Here is a 20,212-nt window from a genome sequence, read left to right as displayed (position 1 = left end):
ATGTTTGTGCGTATATATGTGTGGGCATGTGTATGTGTTTGTATGTGCGTGTGAGTTGGTAAAAAGATAATGAGCATATATACACTTTTGAATAAAGATAAATAATAGGAGTCTAAGTAAGCTTAAAAATTCCACTTGGCAACTCCTGTTTCATATTGTATTTGTATAATTTGTATTAGACTCACTTAGGCGTTCAAGGCGAAGTCAGCATTTCATTGAGTACAAAGCTCTCTCTCTCTCTCTCTCTCTCTCTCTCTCTCTCTCTCTCTCTCTCTCTCTCATTTCTTTTATAATGATTAAATAGAAATCTTAGGTGGGGTACCAATCTTCAAAAAAGAGAAATTTTAACTACACCCACCTTCGTTTTTGAAGTGACGGTAATTTTTCACGAAACAAAGCAGTTGAGAAATTAAAACAAAGTCGCTAAGAAATGATAGGTCAAACAAGCCTTTACGAGTAAATCGCTCAACTTTTGTGTTTAGAGTCTTCTCACCAAACCGTTATTTTATCCAGACAACCAACTGACGAATATAAGGAAAACTCTCTGTAAAAACTGACTATTTCGGAATGCCGAGTAGGGGTCCATCTATGCCACAGATATAGGTTAAACAATTCTTTCATAGGTTTCAGATTAAATTGTACCTTGCGTGACAAATTCGTTCGGTCATTTAATCAACAAGTCAGAGATTACATTGAGACCTTTCTTTGTTACGTCGGTCAGTTTTTAGTTTTCTGTAAAAGAAAACTATTGTGCCGGCTTTCTCTGTCCGTCCGCACTTTTTTCTGTCCGCACTTTTTCTGTCCGCCCTCAGATCTTGAAAACTACTGAGGCTAGGGGGCTGCAAATTGGTATGTTGATCATCCACCTTCCAATCATCAAACCTACCAAATTGCAGCCCTCTAGCCTCAGTAGTTTTTATTTTATTTAAAGTTAAAGTTAGCTATAATCGTGCTTCTGGCAACGATATACGATAGGCCATCACCGGGCCGTGGTTAAAGTTTCATGGGCCGCGGCTCATACAGCATTATACCGAGATCACCGAAAGATACATCTATTTTCGGTTGCCTTGATTATACGCTGTAGCGGCTGTACAGAAAACTCGATTGCGCCGAAAAAAATTCGGCCCATTTTGACTTGTTTCTTTTTATAGTCGTAATGAAATTCCCTCTTGTGCTACATCGTAATTTTAGCAGAATTGTTAAGCATCTCTCTCTCTCTCTCTCTCTCTCTCTCTCTCTCTCTCTCTCTCTCTCTCTCTTGATGTATTCTTATTGTTCAATAGGTAATAGGTACCAAAAAAATATGGGGAACGTGACAACATAGCCCAGAGTCCGGGTTACGTTTCAAGCAAGATCTTAAATTCAGGGTAAATAATAATAATAATAATAATAATAATAATAATAATAATAATAATAATAATAACGACGGCTATTCCTTTACAAACAATCAAGCTATAAACTTCATAATTTAGTGACATTGTTCCGAAAAAAAATGTTGGCTTGGGCTTACAGTAGACTGACAGCTGTGATGGCCTGTCATAATTCGTATCGTGTGAATATATTATCAATATTCGGCATGAATCAGCTACGTCTTGACGGTAAGCTGTGTGTTGTATAGAGTGAATTGGCCCTACAAAGGGTCTGGTCCAGTGGTTCTCAAATTTTTTGGTACCGGTACCCCCAGCAATGATATGAGAGTTCTTACCATTGCCACTACCTACCCCATTCCTCTTCAGTTCTGTGAAGTTACAGTATAAAGGAGAGAAAAATAATGGAATGCTTAATTTCTGATGCATTTTATATGTCGGAAATTCATTTCACTTTTACTCAAGTCTTAAGAAATAAAGAATTTAGATTTCAGACATTATTCCTTTGACAAAAAATTAAAATTAAAGCTTGTTCCTTTTATTACAAATTGGAAGAACAACATTATTTCTTGGGTAATTAATAGAAAATAAAGACACTGTTGCTGCATTAATAATGGGAAACATGGGTATTGTTTGTCCTTTATTAAAATATCTGTATTATTTATTAATCAATTTATTTATTCATTCATTTATTGATTATTATTATTTATAAATTTACTGAATTTTACTCCAGAGAATTATTACTTTTAGAAAGTGCCTCGTTACTCCCCAGAAACGGCTCCATTACCCCACGGGGGTAATTCCCCCAGTTTGAGAACCACCGGTCTAGTCGATACTTGGATGGGTAACCACTGAAGAAACTCAAACTCGGGGGAATTCCCCCGAGTTGGAGAACCACCGGGGGTAAATGAACACCGAAGAATCTCTTAAAATATCGCAAGAAAGTTCCCGTGACTCCGCTTGGAAACCTTCGCGCCATTCTTAAGAAATTCGTCTCCGAGAAAGTCAAACCTCCTCGATTTAGTCCCCGTCTTCCGAAGACTTCGAAAACTCGTTTCTCCGGTTCGTCACGAAAGTCAGACGAGAGAACCCGAGGAACTGGAAAAGCGAAAAGGCGCGAGAGACGCCAGGACTCTTCTGAACCTGTAATAATCGGTTTCACGCTGATCAGTCACGTCGATACACGTCGTCTTCTTCTTCTTTAGCCGCAGGTATTTAAAACAACCCGACGTGACTAATCGAGATCCGTGCTGCTTTGTCGGACTCTGGGTGGTCCTCTTGGGGAGTCTCCTGCGAATTTCCGAACCTGAAATTACTTTTATCTTTCTCTCTGTGCATTATTGATGTTAATGATACTATCGTTTAGCACTAGAACCCATTCATATGTGACAAGGCAGGATTCCTTAATACCCAGAAGGGAATCCAAAATTGAAATGCCTTTTCTTTCTGTCTGTGCAATGTTACTATTAATATCATCATATAGCATCAGAACCCATTCACGTGTGGCAAGGCAGAGTGGGCGTTACCATACTAGGCAAGATTCCTTAATACCCATAAGGGAATCCGAACCTGGAATGGCTTTTATCTTTCTCTCTTTACAGTTATTAATATTAATATTATCATTTAACATCAGAACCTACTCACATGTGGCAAGGCAAAGTAGGGGTTAGCTTGCCAAGAAGATTCCATAATGCCCGTGAGTGAAAAGAATAGAAAAACATAGAATAGAAAAGTTAAAGCAACATACAACTGATAATAAATAAGTAAAAACAGATAATTAACCAAGCAAAACACATACATATGCAAGTGGATTTTGCTAATAATAATAATAGAAAAATGAAGGCAATGCATTGTAAAGCAGCTGCATTTGACATAGTTCAGTAAAATTCCACAGTTAGCCGACACTCGCTGGCATCGTAATTTTCTAAGTGTAGAGAATGCGCTAATTTTGCTTTAGCAAGCAATTACCGTCAGACTTTTGAACTAGACTACAATTTAGCGGCGTTAATGACAGCCTCATCTGTTAAACTAGTTTGTACCTAGCAGTAAATAATCAAGCTGCAGCTCGTCAGGCTTAATGGCGACGGAATTTGTTTGATCATGACAGCAGGGTGAGAAGTTTTAGTTTTCTGTAAAAGAAACTATTGTGCCGGCTTTGTCTGTCCGTCTTAAAAACTACAGAGGCTAGAGGACTGCAAATTGGTAGGTTGATCATCCACCCACCAATCATCAAACATACCAAATTGCAGCCCTCCAGCCTCAGTAGTTTTTATTTTATTTAAGGTTAAAGTTAGCCATAATCGTACTTCTGGCAGCTCCATAGGTACCTACAACATAGGCCACCACCGTGGCTGAGGCCACCACATGACAGAAAACTCGAATGCGCCGAAGAAACTTCGGTGCATTTTTTACTTGTTTTTAAATGCTCTCTGAAATCTGCCAAAAACATGCATTCTGTTACAGATTTATACGACTTTCTAACACGAACAGTTCAAGTAGCAACCTAACATGAATGACTGCAATGTTCGGTGACAATTTCTCGAAATCCAGCGTCTAGCTTCGGAATTCCATCCCAATTTTCTGTTTTCCACCTTCCGAGAATTAGGTATCATAAGTGAATCCGAATCTGACATAGCAAATATTATCTAGGTGATATCGTAATGTGCAATACGGTCACAAATAAGAGTATTTCTTTTCACCAGCTGCCAAGCCTAGGTTTTGTTAACAATAGCTTGCTTAAGATGAATGATTTTCGGATATTACAGTATGAAAGCAATAAAAACTACTAGAAATCAAAGGGGAGCCGACATCACTGGTATTAATAAGACTGCGGAAGTCAAAGAATGGTGGTCAGGTAGATCATCATCAGAGTTATAATGGACGTGAGAAACTAATTTTTGTCATGAATCCGGCAAGAACCGTGACCGGGAATCATAAAGAATACATTTATCTCCTAAATACTAATGATATTTATATATATGTATATATATATATATGTGTAATGGCGATGTATGTGAGTTTGTATGTATGTATATATATATATATATATATATATATATATATATATATATATATATATATATATATATATATATATATATATATATATATATACATATATATATATATATATATATATATATATATATACAAACTCTTTTCACATCCTCACACACAATATAAATATATTATCACACACACACACACACACACACACACACACACACACATATATATATATATATATATATATATATATATATATATATATATATATATATATATATATATAAATTTATATATAAATACATATATATACATATATTTATGTGTATATATATTATATGTATTCATGTATTTATATACATATATGTATATATATATTATATATATGTGTAAAGTTACATATAACCCGTTCATATCGAATATTTGACCTAAGGAATAATTTACCTTCAAAGCGAATTAAATAGGAAAAGACGTCTACCGTGACAAGAATTCGAACCTATGTTTCCTTGGTAGCGGCGTTTATACATGGTCGAGTTAGATGCACTTATCATACATAGTTCCCTTTGGGTGGAATTCATTCCAGTACTAATGGTATTTGCGGCTTAGTACTTGAAGGCATAAAAAATGTCGTGTAATATTGCCAACTTATGATAAATAAATAGATAAAGAAATATATATATATATATATATATATATATATATATATATATATATATTTGTATATTTTTTAAGTGTTTGTGGATGGGTGTGTGTATGTGTGTGTGGATGTGTGTGCGCGTGTGCTAACGTGTTTTCCACCGGTGAAGACCATAGGTACTGTAGAGCCAGTCTACACGTAATACGTTAATTGTTATGGGAGGAACAATAGGAAAGCCAAACGCCATAGCTACAAAAGCTCTCTTAACCATCTGTTCATGGGGGGCGGCGGGGGAAGTTTATCCCGAAAATCGATACTTAGGAAATTGCAACAGACTTTAGGATTCTGGCACGATCAGCAATCTGTCACAGCGATGAGCGGGAAATGAGCGAGAAAAGAGGGTAGGTCATTTACGTACTGAAGATGTTTGCTTTTATTAATTTAAGATTATTGTATAAAAAATGAATAATAATCACACTGTTTTAAATGTACTCGTGGAAATGTTGTAACAATACCAAACTGAGGATAAAATGCGACCCTTTTCATGAGTGTAATTCTTGTTGCATTACAAAAGACTTACTTAAGAATCCTCAAGTTTTACGAGAACTGCCGTCCTCATCGTCATTTTCAGTGTATCTTTGTAATACCTAAGATTAAGACTCAAGAAAGGGGGCCTGATTTTATCCCGATCCTTAAAGAACGTGCCTGTTCTTCATGTTCAATACCAATCTGTTCACGTCGGAAGGTTCACTCGTTTACTTGTTCACCGAAAAGAAATTTCACGTTTTCAAAAAAAAAGAAGAGAAAGAAGAAAAAAGATTGATAAACGCTATAGTTAGAAAAAGTCTGGGCAATAAATGTTATCTGTTGCTAATTGTATGCACTCAGTTATGTTGCTATTTATCATTACAGAAATCATATTCTGCTCAATTTTCCTTTACCCCGTCCAGTGTAAGACTGGTAGGAAACTTCATAACCTTCCGAATCAAATAAAAATAATAATAAAACGCAATTTGTATCCGTTGAATTATTTCGACTCGACCCTCTCTTGTAACTACCGTCATTTTTGACGGCGTAGGTACAAAAGTGGTGATGCTGATGTTGATGGCTTATTCATCAGTTTCTTAAGTTGCAACCAACCATCTCCTTGCTTAAGAGATGAATTCTTACAAGCATTCCTGCATATCCTCACTTTCATAAATACTTCAAAATTTCCCACACTCGTAAGCACTCCCACATTTCTCTGCCCTTGCTAGCACGCCCAGTTTTTTCCCAGCTTTGTAAACACCCACACTTTCCCTACGCAAATCCTGCATTCCCCCACTCTTGTAGCACTCCCACATGGTCACTCTGGCAAGCACTCCCACATTTCCCGTCCCATTCAGGCAACCCACATTCGCCACACTCACAGGTATTCCAACGTTTCAAGATCCTCCAAAGTACTCCCACAATTCCTTACGCTCACGAGAACTCTTGCATCTTCCCACCATTGCAAGCATTCCTGCATGTCCCCACGCTCGCAGTCACTCCCACATTCCCATCTTGCATTTCCCACCTCGCCGTACTCTCTCAAGCACTCCCACGTTGCCGCACTCTTGAGAGTACTCTCATATTTCTCGGGCCTCGTGAGCACTCCCACGTCGTCCAGCTCCTCCAAGCTAGCAAAGTACCCCTGGTTAAGGTAGTATATCACCCCTCCCCCTCCTCGCCACCCCTGACAACTGATGTACTCAACGTAATTTAGCTTAATACAACTTCTCCGGCAGACGAGATAAAAGCACTTTTTTCCTTTCTCTGTTTTTTTTTTTTTTTTTTTTTTTTGCTCTAGGGGGAAGGCAATTAGTTCCTTAATTGCAAGCATAATCACCCGCCTGACTTCCGCCATCGATCCTTGTCATCTTATCTCAATTGCTTCCGGAACAATGCTCTGCTTGTGGAGGCACTTTCGCTTGCAATGCCCAGGGAGAGGATGTGTCGCACCCGTTGTTGCCCCCAGGGCGGGAGGTACCCCCGGGGTCGTCAGACCTTCGTCCCGCACGCCCCAAGACCTGATCATAAATCTAAAATCAATCTATTTTCATTATGAAGTCCACTGGGACTGCCAACCAGACGCCTTTATGCAGCCCAGGCCTGACCAAAGTGAGGAAGAATGGCGGACGAAGGAGAGTGGGACTTGATCTCAGTGGACGAGCTGGACCTGCCTCTTTCAGGAGAAAAGTAAATAAGTTAAAGAAAAGATACTCTTAATGTATATAGGCAAAAGGTTCAAGTTTTTGCGGCTCGATTGCCCTGTCAGTCATTAACATTCTCTCTCTCTCTCTCTCTCTCTCTCTCTCTCTCTCTCTCTCTCTCTCTAGAGAAGACTTCAGACTTAATACATCCCGGTATCTATCAGATAACTCAAGTACCCCCTAGGAATCCTTCTAGCAGTCTTCAGGCTAAAAGTCCTCGTTCTGCGGTCGACTAACACAGCGTCGTCCCTTACTGTTCTTTCTACCTTTTTAGTTTTCTGTAAAAGAAAACTATTGAGATGGCTTTGTCTGTCCGTCCGAACTTTTTCCATCCTCGTTTTTTTCTGTCCGCCCTCAGATCTTAAAAACTACTGAGGCTAGACGGCTGCAAATTGGTATGTTGATCATCCACCCTCCAGTCATTCAAACATACCAAATTGCAGTCCTCTAGCCTCAGTAGTTTTGATTTGATTTAAGGTTAAAGTTAGCTATAATCGTGCGTCTGGCAACGATATAGGACAGGCCACCACCGGGCCGTGGTTAAAGTTACATGGGCCGCGGCTCATACAGCATTATACCGAGACCACCGAAAGATAGATATGTTTACGGTGGCCTTGACTATACGCTGTACAGAAAAAACTCGGTTGAGCCGGAGAAACATCGGTGCATTTTTTACTCATTCTCCTTATTTTTCACCGGACCATCCTCATTCCGTTCCTCTTCTTTTCCCGTCATGCTTCTCCCATACTTCATTCTTCTCCTCTGTCTGTCCTGGGGGGAGGACAATTCAAAAGTTGTCGGGAAGACAAATGCAAGACAGGTATGAGATGATTTTCTTTCTGTTTTCATGACCTTAATCCGTACTTATATGCTGACGAGTATTGTGTAAGCTTCACAATACGTTTCACTTTCTAGGTTTGTTTACAGTTTCACATTGTTATTCACACACGTTTGTAATATATATATATATATATATATATATATATATATATATATATATATATATATATATATATATATATATATACATATACATATAAATACATACATATATATATATATGATTTTGTGTGCACGTGTGCGAGATTATGTGTGTGTGTGTGTACGTGATGTTAAAATTAAAACTATTACGGGAAAACTGAAACGCTGGGCATGAATTCTGATCGGTTTCGCCTTCAAGATATCTGAACAAAGCAACGTGAAACCGGTCAGAATCTATACCCCGTGTTACATACGTACATACATACATAAATGCATACAGACATACATACATACATACATAAAGAGAAAAAACAAGCAGCAGAGGAATTTTCAAAAGCCGTGTAGAACTCAAACCAGTCTTTCTGTTTTCCAGAATTGCGCTTGACCCCGGAGGCTGAAAATGGCCTCTTTCAAATGTTAAAAAAAAAAAAGTAGTAAGATGATCACTTCACCGAGATTTAATGGCTGCGCTACATGTCATCCCAAAGATATTAAATTTCCGACAACATACTTGCAGCATTGACCACTTTTGTCATCAGAACAGGAAATGATTAGGATAAAATATGCGAGTGAACATCGAAAAAGTAATCCAGGCAGAGTAATTAACGATTAGATAAGTAATTGATAATTGACGAAATAAAGAGACTTAGGTAAGAAGTTAACTTTCGGGAGACGGAATACTCAAGTAAATGTTCCACTCCAGCTGCCACAATGGTCAACGCCATCAATATCAATAATTTTTTTTTTTTTTTTTTAAATCCGACGTATTTCGCCCCACCCACGAAAGCAAATCATTTTTAAGCACCCACCCAAAACGTAATCTCGACTTAAATTGCCTGATGTATCAGAGGTTGCCAGAGTTACGAAGAAGGAGAGGAAAATGAGCCATTTTAATTGTCCACTGATACGTAATCTCGACTGAAATTACACGATTGATAATGATCGGTCTAGGCAAGAAGAGGAAAACATCCAGAAAAAAAAGTGGCAATTCGTCTTTTAAATTCCGACATCTCTGCTATTACTTCGAAGCACCACGGCCCAAATCGCCATAGGCTTTCTCAGACAGCCGCAGCCTGCTCGGGCATATTTAAATGCGAACGATAATTTATTGCCGGTAATTCTGCCTCGCTCATATTAGCAGACGAGCGTTCGGTCATATTTCTTCCGAAAAGCCAGCGTCCTTAGACTCCACCGAGCAGCGGGAAAATTTATCATGTTTTCTTATTAATGTTTGAAGAAGGCGTTGTCTTTAGCTTGAAGGAAGAGCGCCGAATTTAACTCAGTCTCGCCAACAAAGTCTTAGTCCCTTACCTCGCCATTTTCTGTCTTAAACGTATACTCGCAAAAAGCACCGCTGCTGGAAGAGCTTGTGCCTTCATGCATGACCCAAGGCCGGATTAAAATAGGAGGGTTGAGCGTTGGGTTGACCTCCCCAACCATTAAAAGAAACCATTAACGTAACATACAGCATGCCTCAGTGGTCTGGTTCAAGCAGCAATGGCGGATAATGAGCCCTGGAAGCCATGAGTGCACATATTACCAACCAGCAAGACTTCTTCCAAATGTACTTGAGCACTGGGGACCTTTCCAAAACAACATGTCTCTCCCTGGAGTCGTCGAAAAACATTCCCTAAGGTTTAAAGTTGGTGTAAACCTAAAATGTTTTATGATTACAGTAAATTTTGATCACTTCTGGACAGACTGAAAACAATCATGCATTCATATGTGCATACAAACACGCACACACACATACCAAGTGCTTATATATATATATATATATATATATATATATATATATATATATATATATATATATATATATATATATATATATATATATATATATATAGGCCTATATATTATATATGTGTGTGTTTATGTATATATAAGTATATGTGTATATATATATATATATATATATATATATATATATATATATATATGTATATGTATGTACATATACAGTATACATATATATATGTTTGCGTATATATATGTATATATATATATATATATATATATATATATATATATATATATATATATATGTATGTATATATATCACACATTACAGGTGAAAAAAATAAGACAGCCTGTCTCTTATTTTCACCTGTGGTAATGTGTGATAAATGAATCACGTAAAAGTGATTATAATCATATATATATATATATATATATATATATATATATATATATATATATATATATATATATATTATATATATATATATATATATATACAGTTTATAAATATACGCTATGACCCATGTACAGGAAAGTCAAGGTTTGCATACTTACGCCATTAATACAATGTTTTATTATTGCAAATTCTCCTTAGACGGAAATAACACCGTCCACTTTCTGAATATAAAGACAAACTTAGATGTTGGGAAAGAACAACAAATTACTTTATTTGGGACCAAAAAAAACCCTGGAAAATGGGAATTTTATGGACTTCAATATTAACGGAAAATGTCATAACTTTACTTATCCGTACAGACGCATGATAGGATTTAAATTTGTATAATTCGCAAAGAAAAACAATGAAGGACTCCCGGACGTCCTTGAATATATTTCTTGAAAATGAAATCAGTAATTAAATTATTTCTGAACGAGATGAATAAAGACTCGTATTTAAAAAAAACTAGAGAGCGCATACCTAAGGCAGATACAAAAATATAATAGAAAACAAAGCAGAGATTCAGATCTCATTGCGAATCTAGATCCAGATTCCATACAAATCTAAGGAACATCCTTACTCGTATAATAATAATAATAATAATAATAATAATAATAATAATAATAATAATAATAATGATAATAATAATAATAATAATAATAATAATAATAATAATAAAACATTACCATATAAACAAACAAAGAAAGATATACGGTGAATAACATTCCCTTCAAAAGACTTTGTTGGTGGAGGTTATAAAATCATCATCATGTATAAAGTACATAAGCGACCATTAGGCCTATTTGAAAGCTGCACTCAATGCGATTATCATTGGCAGTACTGACAGTCAGCAATATGCCACAAATGTGTATGACCTTTTATAAGAAAATGGTATACCTTCTACTGTATTACGTTTTTGACAACGATATACATGTAGATATAATATAATATATAAAGCTATATTGGCAGATATTGTATCTATGTATTATCTATGTATTTATGTGTGTATGTATTCACGCAAATGAATAGTTGGACAGACGCATGCATGCATAAACAATTATATATATATATATATATATATATATATATATATATATATATATATATATATATATATATATATATATATATATATATATATATATATTATATAATATATATACAATATATGTATATATATAGATAGATATATATATACATAATTTATATATATACACACATATATATGTACATAAATATATATATATGAACGTATTTATGTATGTATTTATACTGATTTATTTGCTCGAATATAAAGGAATAAAATGGGTTAAAGCAAGCTCATACGTACAAAGCATGTGTTTAATTTAAGAGAGAGAGAGAGGGAGAGGGAATTTCTGTAAGGACATGCCCTCATGCCCAGCTGTTAGCACAGTCCCTTTTTTTCTCTTCCTTTTCTTCCCCCATACCCATTTTGGCAGGGCCATCCGGTCACCCTTATTTCCCCCTACACGCTGCCTCGGTAACCTGCAACAAAAACCAATGTTGCAGCGATTCTCGGGACCACGTCACGTTTTTGCCGTGGAAATTTGCATACGGTTGAATAAGCCCTATGGGATGCCCGGGCACGCAGGATGGGCCGGGAAAGAAGGTACGGCGAGGGAAAACAAAAGCGTAGGGGACAGCCCAGGGAAAAAGGGTTAGGGCCCCGTTTAGTGGGCGGTGTTCGGGTGGGGTGAGGCGGAGGGGACGGAAGGCAAGAAGTGGACTGCGTTGAATTTGCAAAGTCTCTCTCTCTCTCTCTCTAGAAAAGAGAAACAGGAGAGACTGGGCATCTCTCTCTCTCTCTCTCTCTCTCTCTCTCTCTCTCTCTCTCTTTAACGTATGCTAGAAAAGAGAAACGGGGAAACTTAGAATATCTCTCTCTCTCTCTCTCTCTCTCTCTCTCTCTCTCTCTCTCTCTCTCTCTCTCTCTCTCTCTCTCTGTTAACGTATGCTAGAAAGAGAGAAAGACGGGGAAACTTCTCTCTCTCTTTCTCTCTTTAACGTATGCTAGAAAAAGAGAAACGGGGAAACTTAGAATATCTCTCTCTCTCTCTCTCTCTCTCTCTCTCTCTCTCTCTCTCTCTCTCTCTCTCTCTCTCTCTGTTGGACGTATGCTAGAAAAGAGAAACCTTGGGGGGAAACTTAGAAATACTCTCTCTCTCTCTCTCTCTCTCTCTCTCTCTCTCTCTCTCTCTCTCTCTCTGTTGGACGTATGCTACAGAAAAGAGAAACAAAAGATCTCTCTCTCTCTCTCTCTCTCTCTCTCTCTCTCTCTCTCTCTCTCTCTACTCTCTCTCTGTTGGACGTAAGAGAAACAGAAAGACTGGGATCTCTCTCTCTCTCTCTCTCTCTCTCTCTCTCTCTCTCTCTGTTGGACGTATGCTAGAAAAGAGAAACAGAAAGACTGGGGATCTCTCTCTCTCTCTCTCTCTCTCTCTCTCTTTAACGTATGCTAGAAAAGAGAAACGGGGAAACTTAGAATATCTCTCTCTCTCTCTTCTCTCTCTCTCTCTCTCTCTCTCTCTCTCTCTCTCTCTCTCTAGAAAAGAAACGGGGATGCTAGAAAAAGAGAGCGTTAGAAAAGGGAAACTCTCTCTCTCTCTCTCTCTCTCTCTCTCTCTCTCTCTCTCTCTCTCTCTCTCTCTCTCTCTCTTTAACGTATGCTAGAAAAGAGGAACGGGGAAATTTAGAATCTCTCTCTCTCTCTCTCTCTCTCTCTCTCTCTCTCACTCTGCGTCGATGACCTCGGTAGTTGCAACGCCAATTAACAACATCAAATAAATCTCTCCATCGACGACCTGGGTAATTGCTAAGTCTATTACTAATATCAGATCAATATCTCTCTCTCTCTCTCTCTCTCTCTCTCTCTCTCTCTCTCTCAGCGTCGAAGACCTGGGTTAACTGCGACATCAGTTAACAATACCAAATCTCTCTCTCTCTCTCTCTCTCTCTCTCTCTCTCTCTCTCTCTCTCTCTCTCTCTCTCTCTCCGCGCGTTAACCTGGGTTAACTGCGACATCTATGTGTGTGCGTGTGTGTGTGTGTGTGTGTCTGTTTGTGACCCGTGCAACTGCAATGTCATTTTAGAAGTATCAGATCAATCTCTCTCTCTCTCTCTCTCTCTCTCTCTCTCTCTCTCTCTCTTTCCATCGATGACCTTGGTAACTGTGACACCAGGGAGCAATACCAAATCAATCTTTGTGTGTGTGTGTGTGTGTTTCGCAAGTCCTACAGAAAAGGGAAAATAGCAACATCGACCGAACACGATTCTCAGCGTATGGAAACAGAGCCGTAAGAGGAGAGCGAAATGTGGGACGTCCAGCGTGTGGTGAAAAGGAATTGCCCATACAAAAAGCATCTGTTTGCGAAGAGGAGGAGGAGGAGGAGGAGGGAAAAGGCTTGGCAATATGGTTAGCAAGAGCGTGGATGGACGCAGCAAAAGCCGGTACTGAGTGGGAAGAAACACTCGGTTGGGAAAGTTGCTTTCCATAGAGTAGGGTTGCAGAGGGCGCTCTCACCGGTCTTATGCAATAGAGATGATTAAAATAGATTTGTCCACTTGGTTGCGATGTATGGTTAGGATATTGTAGGATACAACGGGTAATTTTCCTTCCCTGCGCAAAGAATATTCAATAATCGAAGTCTGAGAGAGAGAGAGAGAGAGAGAGAGAGAGAGAGAGAGAGAGAGAGAGAGAGAGAGAGAGAGAGGCCTTCTGCAACATTTTCAAGGACCATTCAACCTGTGGGAATTTCTCACACGTAAAATAGTCACATTTTGAAACAGGCTGCCAGTTGAAGTTATGAAAAGTGTCACTACCGGATGGTATAAGAATAGATTTGAAGAAATGATATACACTCTTGCAATATATTGATTTCTGTTTATTTATCAGTGTCTCCTCGGATGGACCAGTAGGTCTTTGGGGCACCTCTGTCCACGTAACTTCACGCAGTCTCTCTTCTCTTCTCTCTCTCTCTCTCTCTCTCTCTCTCTCTCTCTCTCTCTGTATTGATGGTCATCTTTGCTCCGTAAATGGTAAACTCGTTACCGGGAGTTCTAGATAGGTTGGCTTTTTCTGCTCTGTCCAGCTGCTTATTTTTACTCCGTTTCGCCGAGCCGCTGAGCATATAACTCGCCCGGGCCTTTGTTGTCGTCGACGACGCATGTTCGTACTAGGGTGGAGTTTCCCAGGCTGAGAAAGCGGCGATTGATCTCGTAACTGGGGTAGATATTTTATTTTTTCTAAATCTCGACTGAGGACTAAATTTGAGAGGGACTGGCGAGGCATGTTGCCCTAATGTTGCATTTTCACAGGATGAGATAATAAGAGACTGATTTCGTAACTGGGGTAGGTTTTTGAAAGCTCAACCACAGGACTAGTTTTGAGAATGATTGACAACGCAAGTTCCTGTGATGGCAAATGTTCCAGGGATGAAAGCATAAAGACTGATTTCGCAATTGGGTTAGGTTTTTGAGATCTCTTAAAATGTTCCTACGCCGTTGTATTTCCCATGGCTCGGAGTATAAAACTTTCGTAATATGGTGAATTTCCCAGTCGCACCTTCGAGAGCGAAGGACATTTATGGTTTTATTTTTTTTTTTTTAGTTTTCTGTTAAAGAAAACTATTGAGATGACTATTTGTCTGTCCGTCCGATCTTTTTTCTGTCCGCCCTCAGATCTTAAAATCTAATGAGGCTAGAAGGTTGCAAATTGGTATGTTGATCATCGACCCTCCAATCATCAAACATACCAAACTGCAGCCCTCTAGCCTAAGTAGTTTTTATCTGATTTAAGGTTAAAGACCGCCATGATCGCGCGTCTGGCACCGCTTAGGTGCCAACAACACAGGCCACCACCGGGCCGTGGCTGAGAGTTTCATAGGCCGTGGCCGAGAGTTTCATACAACATTATACGCTGTACAGAAAACTCGATTGCGCCGAAGAAACTTCGGCGGATATTTTACTTGTTGTACTCTTACATGATTCTGTTGTTGATTATTTGTGCATCTATCCACTGATTTAAGTCTATAAAAGTGACACCAGACGAGTCACCAGAGTTTATCGCTTTCTGAACATAGGCGTCTGTCCGATTTTTCAGGGATTTTACAAAGTACCGTCATCTGTGAATGGCATACAGGCATAGAATTCATTGCAAGTTTATTAAGCACGTTACTATGGCCTCTGTGAATTTTTAATTTAAGATATTTCTGTTTAGTAATAATAATAATAATAATAATAATAATAATAATAATAATAATAATAATAATAATAATAATAATTATAATTATAATAGTTTAGCAATACAGTCATCAATATTAAAGTATTCACGGCATATGATGTCTTCATCTACACATGTTTACTTTTCTGGTCATATGTACTGTATATATAAGTGTGTGTGTGCGTGTGTGTGTGTATCTCTGTCTGTCTGTCTGTCTGTCTGTGTATGTGTGTGTGTACGCGCGAGTGCGCTCGTGTGCAAGGGATATTAAGAAAAGTTATGACAAGAACAGCACCTTAACAATTAACAACAGTTATTCATTGGGACTAATTCGCCGTCAAGATTAAGGGTACACACAACAGTGGTATTCAGAAAAAATATCCAGAATTTAACAAATTAAATACATGTAGCCTATCAGTGCATTGATAGTATATATATTCAGTGATATATATATATATATATATATTATATATATATATATATATATATATATATATATATATATATATATATATATATGAATAATTACATTAACTGAATTTCTGCTTTACTAACAACCGAGAATTGGTCAATGAGACATTGTTATTGATGAGTTTTTTGATTTTTCGTATTTATGAAAGCAGAAAAGATTATCGCAATCAGTTAGCAAGTCCTCAGCTAACTTCCGTTCAGCAAAAGCATCAGTACAGGAAAGACGTGGAAATCAATTTCCACTTCTTTCCCCGTATTGATGCTTTTGCTGTACGGAAGTTAGCTGGAGACTTGCTAACTGATTGCGTTAGTCTTTTTTCTGCTTTCGCAAAATACGAAATCAGAGCTTTCGGTATTTAAAGCAACAAATGCTTCCCGTATACCACTAGGAAAGTGGGTAGTAATTATGACAGCCACACAAAAGTGTTCCTCTTTTAACGTCAGGGATGCAATCTCATTCACTACATTCAGGACTGAGTCAGTGGGGTGTGCAGGTTCTAACATCCATGGGTCAAACGTGTGTATTCGAGAGACAACCCCTTTTTAAAAATTAACAATATCATAAACCTATATTAAGCCTGATCTGTTTTTAAAGTCTTGTTACTTTGTTATTTGGGTACCATTCTTAGAAATTTGTCATATATTAAAGTTGACGGGATTCTACATTGGTCTAGCCGTTGGTGACTCAGCTTTGGTTGTTCTCTTAGTGTCCTCATTTCCTTCGACGCCTACATAATCAAAGGTTAGGAATATTTTAATTGTCTTATGTAACTGTAGAATATATATTCCAAAGTTAAATAAGACATGTACATATATTAAATAGTCTGTAATAGAGAATGTTTAGGGCAGTAGTTCTGAAAAGCTGTTCTGGCGTTTCAAGTCACTGCAGATAATGACTCCCAGCGACAATGACACATTTTTAATCATTCCTGTCGTGCCATTACCTGCCACAATTCATGGCCATTTATATCTGTGCATGCTGTCTATGTGTATAGGGAAAACGTATACAATTACTGATAAACTTTTCACGATCCTGTAATTGATCAAAGCTGCAATGCTCTTCTGAGAATAGTCGTTATTAAAAAGAAACCAGCACACCTCTTACCACTGGTATTATATAGTAGCTCTACATCTACAGATTAATCTGAAATCTACAGATTTTTTTTTTTTGCGTGACTCAGATTTTCAGATTTTTTCTTTGAAATAGGCGAAATCTACAGATTTTTAGCAGTCTCGTCTCTAATTCCTGAAACTGACCTGCGAAATTGTAAAGTATTTAAAAACTGTTAAAATTGTGGCAATTCAAAGTAGCTTTCTTTTGTGTGTTCATCATTGCAAAGCGTAACGTAAATATTTTAGGAGTTGCGATTGACATTTCAGGCAATTTAAATACTCATGCTTCGTTGTTGTAAGGATTACAATCGAATATACAGTACATTGCTGGCAGAATGTACACAATTTCTTTAGTCAGAACAGACAACGAACTTTTAATATTCTTGTGTTATTGCGTGATGTATATCATGTAGTATGATATACATGTACGTCTATTTAGGAAGGCGAAAATCGATCCCAGAGCCTAGAAAGTCATTATGTGATTGGCTTACACGGGGTAAAAGATAAGCGCAGTGTTATGAGAGGCTGTACCAGTAATTTCATGTCTTCGAGACCACAGATCACGGACGTTTTCATTGGTTGCCTTTTTCCCAGAAATGAGTGTTTTGCGAATATGTTAATGAGGAAAGCCATCGATTCCTTTTTTTTTTTTTTCCTTACCAGTCATGCATATAACTCTGGCCTAGGACTTGCCCAACCAGGGTATAAAATGCTTTGGTAGAAGTATTTGTACTCTTCAATATCATTCTAGTTACGAATTTGATGTTTTGTGGCGAAAATGTTAACTTAAGACATAAAATTAATTATTTGCAAAGTTAAATTAGGTGGCCTAAAAACATTTTATAAAAAATGATCATTTGGAACCCAAGTCCTGCAGTTGAAAGAAGTTTTGCTGATAACAATAAAATTAATCACTAACAGGTATGCTTCATACAAAACAAATGATAAAAAATAAATAAAATTAATCACTAACAGGTATGCTTCATACAAAACAAATGGTAAAAAATAAATAAAATTAATCACTAACAGGTTTGCTTCTTACGAAACAAATGATAACATATAAATCGCGTTTTGTTTTAGGTGTAACAAACGATTTACGAAAAAGAGCAAGGTACTCTGGAAGTTGTAAGTATGACAGCAAAAAAATGAGGAGCTGCAATGCTGTTTAATGGGAAACCTTTATTTAAGCTGGGGATGTCCATGTGACAACCTCTTTAATTTTCCTAATTTGTTGTCCACAGGAATAATCTGCTTAGTACTGAATATGTTTAGTAAAGTAAAAATGGTTGCACGCTCCCTTAAATTTTCAAAATATAAAAGTAGCAGTATTGATTGAATGTTCTTTCATTTGTCCATATTGTGTGTAAAAACACGGACTATAGAGTTTATTAATTAACTGGATATCCTGCAGATTTTTTAAAGACTTGGTTTTCATTTCTTCAGATTTTTTAAAGAAAACGGTTAGATTTTTTTGGTGAAATGGTCTGGCAACACTGAACCTACTGAAGTCAGTTACCATTAACTCCTGGATGGCAGGAATTGGGACCTGGGACGTAAGTTGGAATTGGGAGTTGGAACGCAAGTTGGATTGACTATAGCAACTATTAGCAAGAACTTGAGGAATTTAGCCCAAAAGCCGTATCTGTGATGGACAGACTCTCCACTTACTGATTTTTGGATGAATGGTAAGTATAGATTTTACTGTAAGGAGGCTTAATTGATATTCTATCTCGGGAATTATTTTTGTTTTAACGAGGGGTGTGTTTACATAACCTATCGTAGTCATGGACTCCCATACTTTCCAATGCTTTATCATACTTCGCCTATTTGGAGACTGTTACGCAGGTTTTTATATTTATTATTATCATCATTAGGTATTAATCCAATTTACACATTTGTGCTCATAAGCCATTGTTTTATGCCAAAGTGGTCATTTTTTTTTTATTCGGAACTGGTCCTAGGGTGTCATGTCCTATGCATATCCCATGTTAAGGAAGTTGGTGCTATAGGGAAACTTCGTATATTTTTTTCTTTTTTTAATTTATGGATATACCCATGGTATATGCTAGTTGGATGTACGACAGATAAAAAGTAAGGTATTTTATTTGAAACCATATTAGCATTTTGGACTTGAAATACCATATACTAGTGTTTTAATGTGGGTTTTGGATGTTTCTGACATATTTCGTTAGCAGCTGAAAACCTCTAGAGATAGTGGACCCCACCTTTATACCGTAAATCCAAGAGCCCACAGCCAGCGAAAAAGTGGGGGGTGTTTTTTGGTGGGGATAGCACAAAACTAGGAAAATGCAGACATGGACCTTAATCGGATTGACAGTTCTTCTTCAGATTGAGGTAAGTTCATGGGATGTTTTCCAGCTAATATCATGCACAAGTGTAAGGCCCTGATACCCAAGATTAGGTTGGGTTAGGTGTGGTTGGCTGTCATTTACTAGTGAAAAGCGTCAGCAGTGTTCTAAGCACTCACTAAAACAGGAAAATGTTATTTTTCAGTCCAAAATTCAATTGTTTAAAGTAGAATTTTACTAGTAGTAAGTCTATTTTTGTAAGTTTTGTTGATTGCATGTGGTGTATGTAATTTTAACTTAATTTTTTGTGCAAACTGCACTCTTTTTTTTACTACTGTATCTATCTTAACGATTTTGGGAGAGGGCAATAGGAAACCTAGGGTTTTGGTATCAGGTTGGGAAAAACCGTGTTTAGTACCAGCCCTTTGGGAATGAATGCTAAAACATTAAACAAATGATAAAAGTCTTGATCTTAGTAAGATAATGGTATTAGGTATATTAAGGAGATTTAAAAGCAAAAGTATAAAAACTCCAACATCAAGTTGTGTTATTATTTTACCCAAAATTGAGGCAACTTTACCAACAAGAATTGTAAAATATACAAGGAAAAACTCAGGGGAAGCAGGTTGTAAAATAGATCTTAGGCTTTACCTGGGGGGTAGAGGACCTTTATCCCCCC

The 20,212-nt window shown here is 37.4% G+C and overlaps 1 long non-coding RNA gene across 1 annotated transcript in view; it reads left to right on the top strand.

Annotated features, from left to right (window-relative positions):
* Positions 1-20,212, top strand: part of LOC136847191 (uncharacterized) — a 51,188-nt gene that overhangs the window by 17,329 nt on the left and 13,647 nt on the right. Inside the window, exon 2 of the long non-coding RNA XR_010855646.1 lies at positions 18,668-18,909. This is a non-coding gene — a long non-coding RNA (uncharacterized lncRNA). The remainder of the gene's footprint in view (positions 1-18,667; positions 18,910-20,212) is intronic.

The sequence above is a fragment of the Macrobrachium rosenbergii genome, chromosome 16, assembly GCF_040412425.1.
Source record: "Macrobrachium rosenbergii isolate ZJJX-2024 chromosome 16, ASM4041242v1, whole genome shotgun sequence".
Taxonomy (NCBI): Eukaryota; Metazoa; Arthropoda; class Malacostraca; order Decapoda; family Palaemonidae; genus Macrobrachium; species Macrobrachium rosenbergii.
Note: the sequence above shows the minus strand (reverse complement) of the source record. Positions and strands in the feature narration are given on the sequence as shown.